This window comes from Pleurodeles waltl, chromosome 9, assembly GCF_031143425.1.
Source record: "Pleurodeles waltl isolate 20211129_DDA chromosome 9, aPleWal1.hap1.20221129, whole genome shotgun sequence".
NCBI lineage: Eukaryota > Metazoa > Chordata > Amphibia > Caudata > Salamandridae > Pleurodeles > Pleurodeles waltl.
This window is the reverse complement of record NC_090448.1, coordinates 188,482,350-188,495,011: the sequence shown is the minus strand read 5'-3', so window position 1 is coordinate 188,495,011 and position 12,662 is coordinate 188,482,350.

The following is a 12,662-nucleotide window of genomic DNA, read 5'->3' as shown; positions in this document are numbered from 1 at the left end:
CTTTAAACCAAAATGTCTACAATTCAATCTTTTAGGAATTAGACATCTTGACTCTGGAAAACCAACATTGATGCAGCAAGATCCTGTTACAACTACAATTTCTCAGTAGGATGTCAGCACCACGAGGAAAATTATAACTGAAAATTTGTAAAATTGCTGCCATCATTCTAGACAGCTGAAAGTCTGCTGCTAATTGGGAAATTGATTCTGATGAGACCGTTTTCTTGCATAGCCCCTTCCCACCTAGCAACAACATGTGTCCCCGTACTTACAACACGATGTACCATCGCGCTCGTTAGGCCAATACAGCAAAGCAAAACAATAGCATCAAAAATGTTGTTGCTAGTGCAGCAAAGTGCAAGGAGGCCCTTTAATTACAACGGGTGTGCCACTTTAACACGTGTTTTGAGCAGGTGTTATAAATGGTGCCAACAACAGTGCACTGAAATCTTCCAGATTTCACTGCACCATTTTTGCAGGCCTCTTAACGCCAGAATGCCCACTTTGCATACATTATGCCTGAGGCAGGCATAATGTGGCACAAGGGGTCACAAAGTGGGGGAATGCATGCATTGCGCCACTTTCTAATATGACGCTGCAAAAAATGCCTCTTTGAACAACATTAGTGTAATTAAAAAATGACACTACTGTGGGCAATGAGGAGCTGGGCCCTTGTAAATCTGGCACATTGTTTTTAGGCCAAAAGTTACTATGTTTTCACATTGGTGTTACATCACTCTTTTGGTGTAGTACACATGCTTTTTGGGATTTACAAAGTCTTGAAACCCCAATTTAACTGGCTTTGTGTGGCTTTGTGTAAAATGCGCTGCCTTTCATTGACTTATATCAGGTAGGCATCACCTGGGTGCAGCATGGGTATTCCAAACATCCACTTCTGTATTGTGGTGCAAACCCATATTTACAAAGTCTTCTAAAAACAGGTTTGCAGCAAAATAGTATGCCTAACGAAGGCGCCTCATTGTTTCTTCTTATGCAGCACACATGCAAAAAGTAATTCGGGTCAAAGGATACTTCTTGTACAATAAGGTAGCCCTTCCTGTACAAGAATTATCCTTTTCTTAACACAGGCACCATTGCGCTGGGGCACTAGTAAGCCCAAAGTGCACAAGTTCAAGGGAAGAGCTCAAGTATGCCATATTTTGGAAATATAGCACAGTTCTGCTTCCTACATTTCACTAACATCAGTGAAGCAACTTCCCTTAAAATCTTAACCCCTCAGCTCAGCGACCCTTGCAACGTAATGCTAAATATGATTTGAGAAGTAGCTGTAGTAACAGTAATGCAGCCTTCAACATTACTCTGCAACAATCAAGCTGTCATGAAATAGCAACACTTTTTTTTATCAATGCGCCTTTCCTATACCAAAAACATTTACTAGCATTTCTTTAACTCCATATCAAAATTTTATAAGTAGAGAGGCCTCTTTGTGTGAATAATCTCTCCGGGATGAATGGTTAAATTGAATTTGCTTTATTAATTATGAACATGCATTGATGTGAAGTCGTGCCAGAAATGTGTAAATAGTATTTCTTTATTGAGGGCTAAAAGAAAATGTAATGTGACTTAAAACTTTACTGAGAGATGTGAACCAATCTAACGCTCCCATACAAAACGCATTAACGAAATGTTGTATAATACAAGCGCTTAATTAGCTTTTCCAATGTTCAATGTAGGTTCACCGGCTTCTTTACTAACGATGTTCTAAAAGAGTTACATTGAAAAAGCATGCCTTAAAAGTTCACATGTTTTCAGATTTTCGGGTTTTAGACTAATTAACAGCTTCACAAGATATCCTTCTGCACAGTTCAGCGGGCCATTAAAATGAGTCTGTGAAAGAAGACGATAGTTTATCCACAGGCTTACAAAATGCAAAAATAGATACAGAAGCTAATTTCTGTGTGTGTCTTATAATAAGATTGGTTTTAGGTACAGGTATTAAACAATACTTAGGGGCTTATTTACAATTCCCTTCATTTTTTTGACACTGGGCGGCACTAAGCAGTCCCCTACAGTTAGACACATTTTCAAACTGGCACAATGGGACCAGTGTACCAGTTTGTAAAGTCTTGTACCACATTATAACTGCAGCAGGTATAATGTATTTAAGGTAGGCGTCTCCCTGTTAGAAGCCACCCAGAACTGGCGCAGTGAAGTGTACAAGATTGTGATGCGTCGTTCTGCACCTTCAATGTGTCAAAAATGTAACGCCTGCTCAGAGCAGGCATTAAACTGACACAAGGCTTCCTAAAATGGGAGCCTTCCATGCACTGCTGGAGTAATATCATTTTTTGGATGCTAGTCCAACAATGCATGACTACCAACACACATGCATCAGAATTTCTGAAACATCTGTAGACACTGTGTGCCATGGAGCTCTGCATAGTAAATACAGCACCATCACGGTGTCGCTATGCGGGTGGAGGGCAGCGCAAGGAATCTGACGCATCGGAGCTGATGCGTCAGATTCCTGTAAACAAGTCCCTAAATTTGTGGATATCTCTCTATTTCTTTAAACAGATACAGCTTTGCAGTTGCATGCTTTTCCATTTTTATTAGTAGCTTTTGTGTTTTAATGGAAGCGATGAAGGTTGCTGTGTGCAAAAATGTGCCAGCATTTGTTATTCTATTAATTATCCTCCAAATAGTCATTATGCAATAAAAAGTCCTCTTCACATTTCTTAAACATGATGTCAAAGTGTGGTTCTTAGAAAGGTCTTTACTTGTCAATAATGAACTCGATATATCAGTCCAGTTTTAAAGCCCATCTATTCAATTCTTACCCACTGTCACATCACTAAAAAACTTAATTAGGAGTGGCGTGTAAATATTTACATTATTTTCCAAAAGTGGACTTACAAATACCAGGAGTCACAGTAATTCCCCGGGCAAGGAAATAACTAGGAATGGGTCATAAATTCCACTCCACTGCTGGAGTTCACAGAGTTTTTGCCACTCTGCATTATACATGTAAGTTACACAGCAAATTGGTGAGCGAAATCAAGAACGCAGGTGATCGAGGTCAGTCACACTTGTTTGCTTTGAGAAAGCTGATGCTCAAGTAGAAAATCTACTTGAGTGATAGCAATGCTAACTCAAGCAGCAGTGCCCTCTTGTGTACCACTTGGTTCTGTTCTTGCTTATTTCTCAGCATGGAGCAAGCTCCCAGCACAAAAAATCAGTGTGGGCAGTAAATTGTCCCAATTTCCGCCCTCTTGTGGAACTTTGCAGAATCTTGCAGAGTTTTTATGTAACTCCACAGAATTTCAAGGAGTGAAACTCTGTGAATCAACCCACCCCTGGGAATAACACAAGTTAAGAATTCTTATTAAATAAAATGCCAGATCTCAAACTTATTGTCACAATTTCCTTTTGTTTTTCCTGGCATTCCCCCCAGACAATTCCCCTGCGTTGACACAGTAATATCACACAATGAAATACCTCATTGGAGTTATCGAGGCACTCAGATGAGGGCCAAAGTATTGATGAACTGAAACATAAACTTTGGTTCTTATTAAGAGTTGCATAAAGTGGTATCCATGACTGGAATACTGCTTCAGGAAATTAAAAGTTAGCCAGTGTCTTTTAGTCTAAAATAATTGGGTCGACAATAATCTCAAGTCCTGAGACAATGTGTGCAGACTTGTAGAGCTGCAGGTGTTTCGAGCATGTGCATACGAGGCCCACATACTCTAGCTTGGCTTGAGGGAGCAGAAAAACTTCCTCCGAGCAGGAATTAATCCTTTTCAATGCTGCATGTCAGAGGCCCCACACATTTAACACTTGGACCAAGCAGGTGTTAAATCTGATTGATTTGGGTGAGCTATTCTCGCCCAAGTGGGAATACATAAAGGGCGATGCATCATAAAAGTGACACAAACCAGTGCAAAATGTTTTTTAAATATTTACTTTCCAGCACAAAACTTGTTTTGAGCTTAAAATTGAGTAAAAAGTGACACAAAGTAGCATGGAGTGCTGCTTTGTATTACTGAGCGTCAAGGGTGATTACATTGGTGTTTCAATGTAACCACCCACCTTTCTGGATGAAAACACTATCTTCTAAAAGTGTGAGATAGGGTTTTGTGTAAAAAAAATAACTCCTTTTGGGAACCAGATGCTAAATGGAGAACTGTTTTCATTTCTCCTTTCTTTTCTCACTTTGCATGTGCTGACACGCAAGTGGAGGTCTTCTTCCTGCCTCGGGTACAGAAACTGCAAGCGCTCTGGTGAGACAACATACCTTATACTTACCAGTATAAGTTGAATGGACCTTGGAATCTAGCAAGGAGTGTGGTAACAGGATTCCTTCAATTTACACCATCAACATTAAGGCCCTCATTATGACCCTGGCGGACAGGGGAGAAGTGGCAATAAAACCGCCAACAGGCTAGCGGAAAACAAAAATGGAATTATGACCATGACGGTTACCGGCATGGTCATCCGCCACTTCTCCACTCCGAACGCCAGGGCGGTGATGACCGCTGGGCTGGAGACTTCGGTCTCCAGCCCAGCAGCCGTCACCAGACCGCCGGCGGTATCAGGACCCTGCATACCACCATGGATTTTGGGTGGTTTGGAACCGCCACTAAATCCATGGCGATAGGAACTATCAGTGCCAGGGAATTTCTTCCCTGGCACTGATAGGGTTCTCCCCACCCCCCTCCACCACCCTGAGTCCTCCCCCCACATCCGCCACCCCCCTGCCACCCCTCAAAGGTGGCAGGACCCCCCTCCCCCACTCTCAATATGCACACACACCCTCCCCACCCCCAACATGCACATACACACACCCCTACACGCACACATAGACTACAACAATACATACCTGCACACATACAAACAGACATGCACACAGACCAACCCGCACACATTTCCCATGCACACAACACCCCCGCATGCATACACGCACTCACACACCTCCACTTCATACTCACACGCACATCCTTATGCACACACACAACACACAACACACAACACACAACACCCCACCACCACCCTCCCATAACGGACGATCAACTTACCTTGTCCGTTGATCCTCCGGGAGGGGACGGGATCCATAGGGGCTGCTCTGCCACCAGCTCCCCGTCACCAGAACACTTCCACACCGAATCAGGGGACGTGATTCAGTGGGCGGTGTTCTGATGACGGGGTGGTGGAGGTGGAGCAGCCTCCACTTCCCCGCCGACCGCCAGTATGACTTCTGGCGGCTCTCCATCCGAAAAAGGACGAAGGGCTGCCAGCAGTCATAATATGCTGTGCGGAAAACCGCTTGCACTGGTGGTCTTCAGCACTGCGGTACCTCGGCGGTCTTTAAAAAAGACCGCTGAGGTCAAAATGAGGGCCTAAATGTCTAAACAATTAAAACTCAAAACAAGAAGAGGGAGAAGGTGGTTAAAATGGTGGGTTCGCCCTCCTAAATAACTATATAACTTCACAAAAGACCCAGCAGGAGTCAATATACAACTGCCAAAACATTTTCAAGATGGCAAACGTCATTGGCCACACTAAAATTGGCCTCAGAGGGCTGAGGGTGTGTCTGGAAGTGTCATAGTGAAAACGTCAGTGTCCTTCCATATTTAACAATAACATATAGTTGGAAGCCTGCACTGTACCCATAGCAATCCTAGAGACATTTGCCTTGTAGGGCAAAAGCAGTCCTTCAGCAACCAGACAGTGGATACACAAGAATGTTCTTGGCATCCTATTCTCTTCCTTTCAAGATTGCCCTGTATTTTACATATTTCTCAAAAGATCTGTGAAACAGAGTTGTACAGTGTGGTATCGACAGGATGCCTCCCCTCTCTGAATCCTATGTGATGTTCAGAGGAGAAATTTCTGCCCATTCAGGTCAACCCATTGTTTGCTTCTGTGAGGCATTTCGAACTTCTGTCACACGTATTTCAGGGCTTGAGCAGAGGCTGAGGACTGGTAGAAGCTTATGCTTATTAGCCTACTGACCATTCAGGCAGGGAAACATACGTTTCTAAAGTTATTTTCATCTTTATTTATTAAAACACGACTTCACAATTAAATGGGATTTAATAACTATTAAGGATAGTGGTTTAATTATTTTTCTAGCTTGACCCATTCCAGACATAGCAGTATTAGTGTTGTAATCTGTACCCTGATTACAAAGGACAACATTGCCTGCCACAGCACAAATAACTTGAGGGCCCTGTTACTGTAGGACGTCAGTAACATTCATTTTCTACATGTATCACTTTTAAATATCATGCACCCTACCTGGTGGGCTAAAAGGTGTTCATAGGGCTGACTTACTAATAGTTAAAAGATTTTACCAGTTAAAGAGTATTATTTCAATAGGTTGCACTGCACTTATAAACTGCAGCAGTCAGAATACAATGGTAGGAGTGAAACAATGTTTTTCTTGTCAGATTAGTTGGTGGGATAAGAAGTGCTGCAGTCCACAGGTGACATTTGACTTTCCATGCATTGGGTTCAGTTTCTACACAATATACAATGGCCTTATAGGAGAGCTAAATATGTCAATCATTACATGTTTTCAGGGATCATAGCATATACACTGTGAGAGAAAGAAATATCTAGTTTATTTGGACCTCAGTATGTGAATCTGTGAAACCATAATTTATCTAACATACAGCCACTTCATAAAAAGAACACCCATTTAAAATACACACCTAAAATTCAAATTCTAAGCAGAAATTATATATATACATATACATATATATATATATATAAGCATTTCAAAGATTGTCCCTGTTTTGGCATGTACTAGCGCACTTAATTCAGCGGTGGTGCTGGTGACGGCAGGACACTCCGTAATTTATCAACAACATTCATGAAATACTTCACGAACGACCGCACTCCGGGATCTCTTATTTCACAAAATTCATTTATTCAGGCTCCGGTAACTTCGTTTACAGCTCAACAATCGCCTGCCCTACGCGTTTCGGTTTGAGAGACCTTGATCACGGGCATGAATGTTGTTGATATATATATATATATATATATATATAGAGAGAGAGAGAGAGAGGGAAAGCGAGAGAGAGACAGAGAGAGAGGTTGATACATAGATATCTATATCTATATCCATCTATATATGTATTATTATATATAGTATATATAGTATATATATATATATATATATATATATATATATATATATATATATATATTCACTTAAAAAAACAAGTTTTAGGCTCACATTGTAAATGTACGAAACCAGAGAAATTCACTAGTTATAGTTAGCTACCTTAAGTAACTATAACAGGTTCCCTAAGGTAACTATAACTCGTGTCCCTGCCATACACAATTTTTCATCAAAAACTTTACTGCACATATTACATTGATATTATCAAGGTTGTTATCAAAGATGTTATGAGTACTGTAATTTGTGGGATCATTAGCAATGCATGGCGAGGGCGCAATATATATTTATAGTTGCTGAAGGCCATGCTTAGCAGTTGGACACAGGACCTGGCTGACGTCCGCCCCCTATAAAAATCCCTGTGAAAAAATGAATTGGGAAAAAGTGTTTGGGACCGCCCCCTTTTTCTCTGCCCCCTCGGGATGGATAACCCCGAAAACGTTCCAGACAGCAGTTGACCTGGCAAATTCTTTTGGAAAGTTTTGTGAAGATTTGTCAAGTGTGGCCAAAACATAGGCAAGTGATAAATGCTTTTTATATAGAAACTAGATCCTAACTATAACTACCAAGAGGCAACAAAATGCAGAGGTTATAATTACTACAGGTGTTAATGCATTCCCTGTTCACGTCGACCGATAAACTTGGGGAGTTTCTTTATTAAATTCAAGTTGCACAGTAGACAAGCAAAAATGACACATGAACTGTAAATGTCTACTGTAACAGTACTCGCTCAGAACCCCCAAAGGACTCTGGGAGCAAGAGTGGATGCAATAACACCTGTAGTATTTATAACTTCTGCATTTTGTTCATTTTCTAACTGGTCACAGGAATATGTGTTTATGTTTGTCATTTGTTATAAGTAATGTTTTGGTTGTGTCTAAGGTATTTTGATTAATTTGAATGTGGTTCAATGTACATGTTTGATTGTTTAACATAATGTAGAATAACATGAAATATGAAGTGAATAAATACTCAGGTTAATAAAATTAATTTACTTGTCCTTTAATGTCAAGTGGTATGTTGAAGATTTCCATCAGGGCAATTTGTGGTTAATGAGTATCACTTTCTAAAAGTAGTATTTTCAAACTCACAGTTCAAAAACTAACGTCACCAAAATATGTATTTTTAACTTGTGAGTTCAGCGACCCCAGACTCCATTTCTCTATCTGCTCCTAATGGGAATCTACACTTAACAGATATGTCAAGGTAATTCCCATGTTTCCATATGGGAGAGATAGTATGTACAATAGTGAAAGATGCATTTAGCATTATTTCACTATCAAGACATGGACAACACACTGGTACATGTATTACCTTTAAAATACATTGCACCCTGCACATGGAACTGTCTTGGACCAATATTAGGGGTGACATACATGTAGTAAAAGGGAAGGTGTGGGCCCAGGAAGTGGGTGCAGTGCCCAGGTCTAAGTGGCAGTTTAAAACTACGCACAAACACTGCAGTGGCAGGTCTGAGACATGTTTACAGGATTTCTTATGAGGGTGGCACAATCAGTACTGCAGGTCCACTAGTAGCATATGATTTGAAGGCCATGGGAACACATAATACACTTTACTAGGAACTTACTAGTAAATAAAATATGCCAATCATGGATAAACCAATCACCAATGTAATTTAGACAGGGAGCACTTGCACTTTAGCACTGGTCAGCAGTAGTAAAGTGCCCAAAGTCCTAAACCCAGCAAAAATGGAATTCAGTACAGGATCAAAAATGGGAGGTCGAAAGCAAAAAGACAGGGGAAACCACAGCAAGAGTTGACACGTCTAACAGAATACTTCTTGTAACTTGTTAGGTCGTTTTCCAGTGTACATTTGATTGTCATGTTCTTCTCATCATATTGCATCCTTCCGGTTTAGTTTTTAAATACAAAATGCAGTAACCTGAGATAATAGTAAGTTTTTATTAAAGATAATAACCTTAATAGTATTTATTTCTCTGCAAACTAATATGTTATCCTGCTTTTTAGTGTGTAATCACTGTTTCCATTTTAATGCAGTCTGCACTGTGTTGCTCTAGCATTAACTAGACATGAGCATTTCAAATTGTTTATATCGATTTCACCCCTGGTAGGCCATATGATGTCATAAATAGTTGTAATAAAAGTGCCACAAGTATACAATTTCACTTTTTCAGTTGTAATCCTCCTTAGAACCTTGGTTCAAGAAGCAGAAGATTGGAATTTTGTTGCTTAAAAAGCAGCTTTTTCTTGAAAGTGAGGTTGCTGTCATTACATTCTGCCCATCTAGTTGAAGTTTTTAAATAAATGGTGTAGTGTCCAGATGTAATTCTAACTTCTCCATGAAAATATTAGTGTTAGTGGTATATGTTTTTCCTGACATAGATATTTGTCCTGCTTTAAAATGTTTAATTTGTGTTACCAATTTACTTCCATCTGCTGTTCATTGCTATAGATATTTGCCAGTTCTTCGTATATGCAAAGTTGATAGAAGATCTGAGTGACATTTTCTGCAGGGATTACTCTGTGAAGCTCATTTAAACAACTTGCCAAAATGGACAGTTTTGCAATCCGGTACAGATAATCAAAGAAATCTCTCTGAAACAACTTCAGTAGCTGATGTAGAAGAACAATTTTCAGACTCATGGTTCCATGAGTAAGTATGTCCAAATAAGTCATCAATAAGGTACTGTTTCATATTCGAATATACCAAAGCTTGCTGTGAGAAATTTGTGTGCATCTTCTTGAGTGTTTTATGTACAATTGTGTGCAGAGATCCAGTACACCTGTCTACAAGGTCTTGATTGTGAGATATGCAATATGTTTTACTCTCTATTACTGCACAGGTGTTCTAACAAAGCAAACAGCACAGAGCACAATCTATTATCTTTTCTCTATTGAATTGCATGACCATCTTAAGGTAAAAAGAACAATGTATTCAGAATCACATTGGTGTAGCCATTGACACCACAGGGGTTTGACAACTGGTAACCAACAGTAGTACTGACATTGTCATTTTTTTCCTTAAGCAGTTCATTATTCTCTTTGTTACACTTCTTCTCAACAACATCAGTATGATGCTTTATCTTCAGGCAGATTGTAGGATTTTCATAAACAGGCTACTTCCTAAATGAGGAGCATTAAGACTTCTCAATCGGTTGTACTCTTTGACACAACTTGAATCAGTATTTACTTTACTATTGTCAAAATCTTTAAGTTGACTAGATACAAATTGGTCAATGTTCTAACTCGCAATAAGGCAACACATGACATACCTTCCTTAAAGACAGTAGTACCAATTTTAATGAATGCTGCATCTACAGATAAACCATGTGATTTCTGAACAGTCACAGCATATGCCAGAGATTGGGAACTGCTTCCTCCAAACATGTAATTATTTCACAACCAAGAAACCTGCAACAGACCTTCCATTCAGTTTTACACCATTAACCTGATCCAATGTAATCACTGGGTATTCAATTTCATTCCTGTTAGGAAACAAAATGAAATCAATTACTTTAACAATAGCACCATTAACTAATCCTTCGTCAATATTTAAATTACGCAATAAAATTACTCCACAGCTTTTGCAAACAAGTAAACACTTTTTTACTCCCGCAGTTCTGGAAACAGATTTCTCCAATAAATCGAACCTGGTTGTTCTATTTTGTTGATTGCTGTAATTTCCAAAATGTCTTCTTTCTACAGTTTTAGTATTGTTCATTAAAACAGGAACAATCCTGAAGTGTAAGCATTAGGCAGACAATGGTTTTCCCTTGTTCAATGAAATTGAACATTAGCTGTGCTGCTGTCTTGTTTGTAGGAACTATTTTCTTTATAAGTCGACGTTCGAGACAATGGGGGTGATTCTGACCCCGGCGGTACTAGACCGCCGGGGCCAGGGTCGGCGGGAGCACCGCCAACAGGCTGGCGGTGCCCCGCAGGGCATTCTGACCGCGGCGGTTCAGCCGCGGTCAGAAGAGGAAAACCGTCGGTCTCCCGCCGGTTTTCCGCTGCCCTTCTGAATCCTCCATGGCGGCGCAGCTCGCTGCACCGCCATGGGGATTCAGACACCCCATACCGCCATCCTGATCCTGGCGGTTCGCCCGCCAGGAACAGGATGGCGGTATGGGGTGTCGTGGGGCCCCTGGGGGCCCCTGCAGTGCCCATGCCAATGGCATTGGCACTGCAGGGGCCCCCGTAAGCGAGCCCCACTTTGAATTTCACTGTCTGCATTGCAGACAGTGAAATTCGCGACGGGTGCAACTGCACCCGTCGCACCTTCCCACTCCGCCAGCTCAATTCTGAGCCGGTGTCCTCGTGGGAAGGGTTTTTGCACTGGGCTGGCGGGCAGCCTTTTGGCGGTCGCCCGCCAGTCCAGTGCAAAAGCCAAAATACCCTCAGCGGTCTTGCGACCGCGGAGCGGTATTTTGGAGGGGGGAAGTCTGGCGGGCGGCCTCCGCCGCCCGCCAGACTTAGAATGACCCCCAATGTTTTTTCTCTTTTGTGGGAACTCCTACTCTAATAAGCTTCAGAATAATTCTGTGTTCCATGTCAGATGCTTGATGCATGTTGCTGTCATTCCTTCTATTGAAATTGTAACCAAATGTTTACATTTCTAATTCTCACAAAGGAATTCTGAGTTTCTCCATGGATAAGTCTCTTGAAAACAGCCTGACCTTTGATGGGGTGAGTTGTAGTAGATCACCAAACACATTTAAGTGCTTTCCTCCAAATGCCACGACATAGTCTGTCTTTAGAATCTGTTGCATTTTCAAGGGTACAGGGGAAAGTATTAAGTTTAAGATCATGCTCACCTCTTCAATGATTAAAAGTTTCAATTTCTTCAGTATTCTTGAAACTTCACAACATTCTTTACCGGATAACTTTGGTACTGCAGTTCGTTTTTATGTTCTACAGGTATCATAAGTAGTTAATGTAAAGTTATTCCTTTAGAGTTGTGTGTAGTGAGTACAGTTGGTGGTGTTATTACACAAGACAAACTTGAGTCTGTATTCCTCTGTAGGTAATCAGTAAGAACTTTAATTAAAAAGCTTTTCCTAGTGACAGTTTGACCACTGACACATAACACTATTGGTTTAAATGATAAGCATTTACATAAATGTTTTGCTTAGAGGAATCTATGCTTTATTTAGTCTTTTACCTTTATATATACTTCTTTCTGCTCGTTGTTCAGTTGGCCAACTAACTGCTCCAATTCAACACGTTAATCTTTTGCTTGTTTCTTTGCAGTCTCCACCTCATTCCTGGCTATAGAAGCTTCATTTTCAATAGTTGGTTGTCCAAGAGGATCTTGACTTAGACGTCCTGAACTTTGGCTGCTTTGTGAAGTGTCCCTGGCTATCTCGGCAGAAATTGTATCCTGCTGTTAAATCTCATCATTAAACATGTTCAAGTAGTTCTGTAAGACTGAACACTAAATGCTGTCTTTCACAGCCTTGAAAGAATCTTCCTATCAATAAAAGTATCTGAGTAACTTCAGTTCCAAACGGCAAGGCTTGAACAGTCGCAGAAG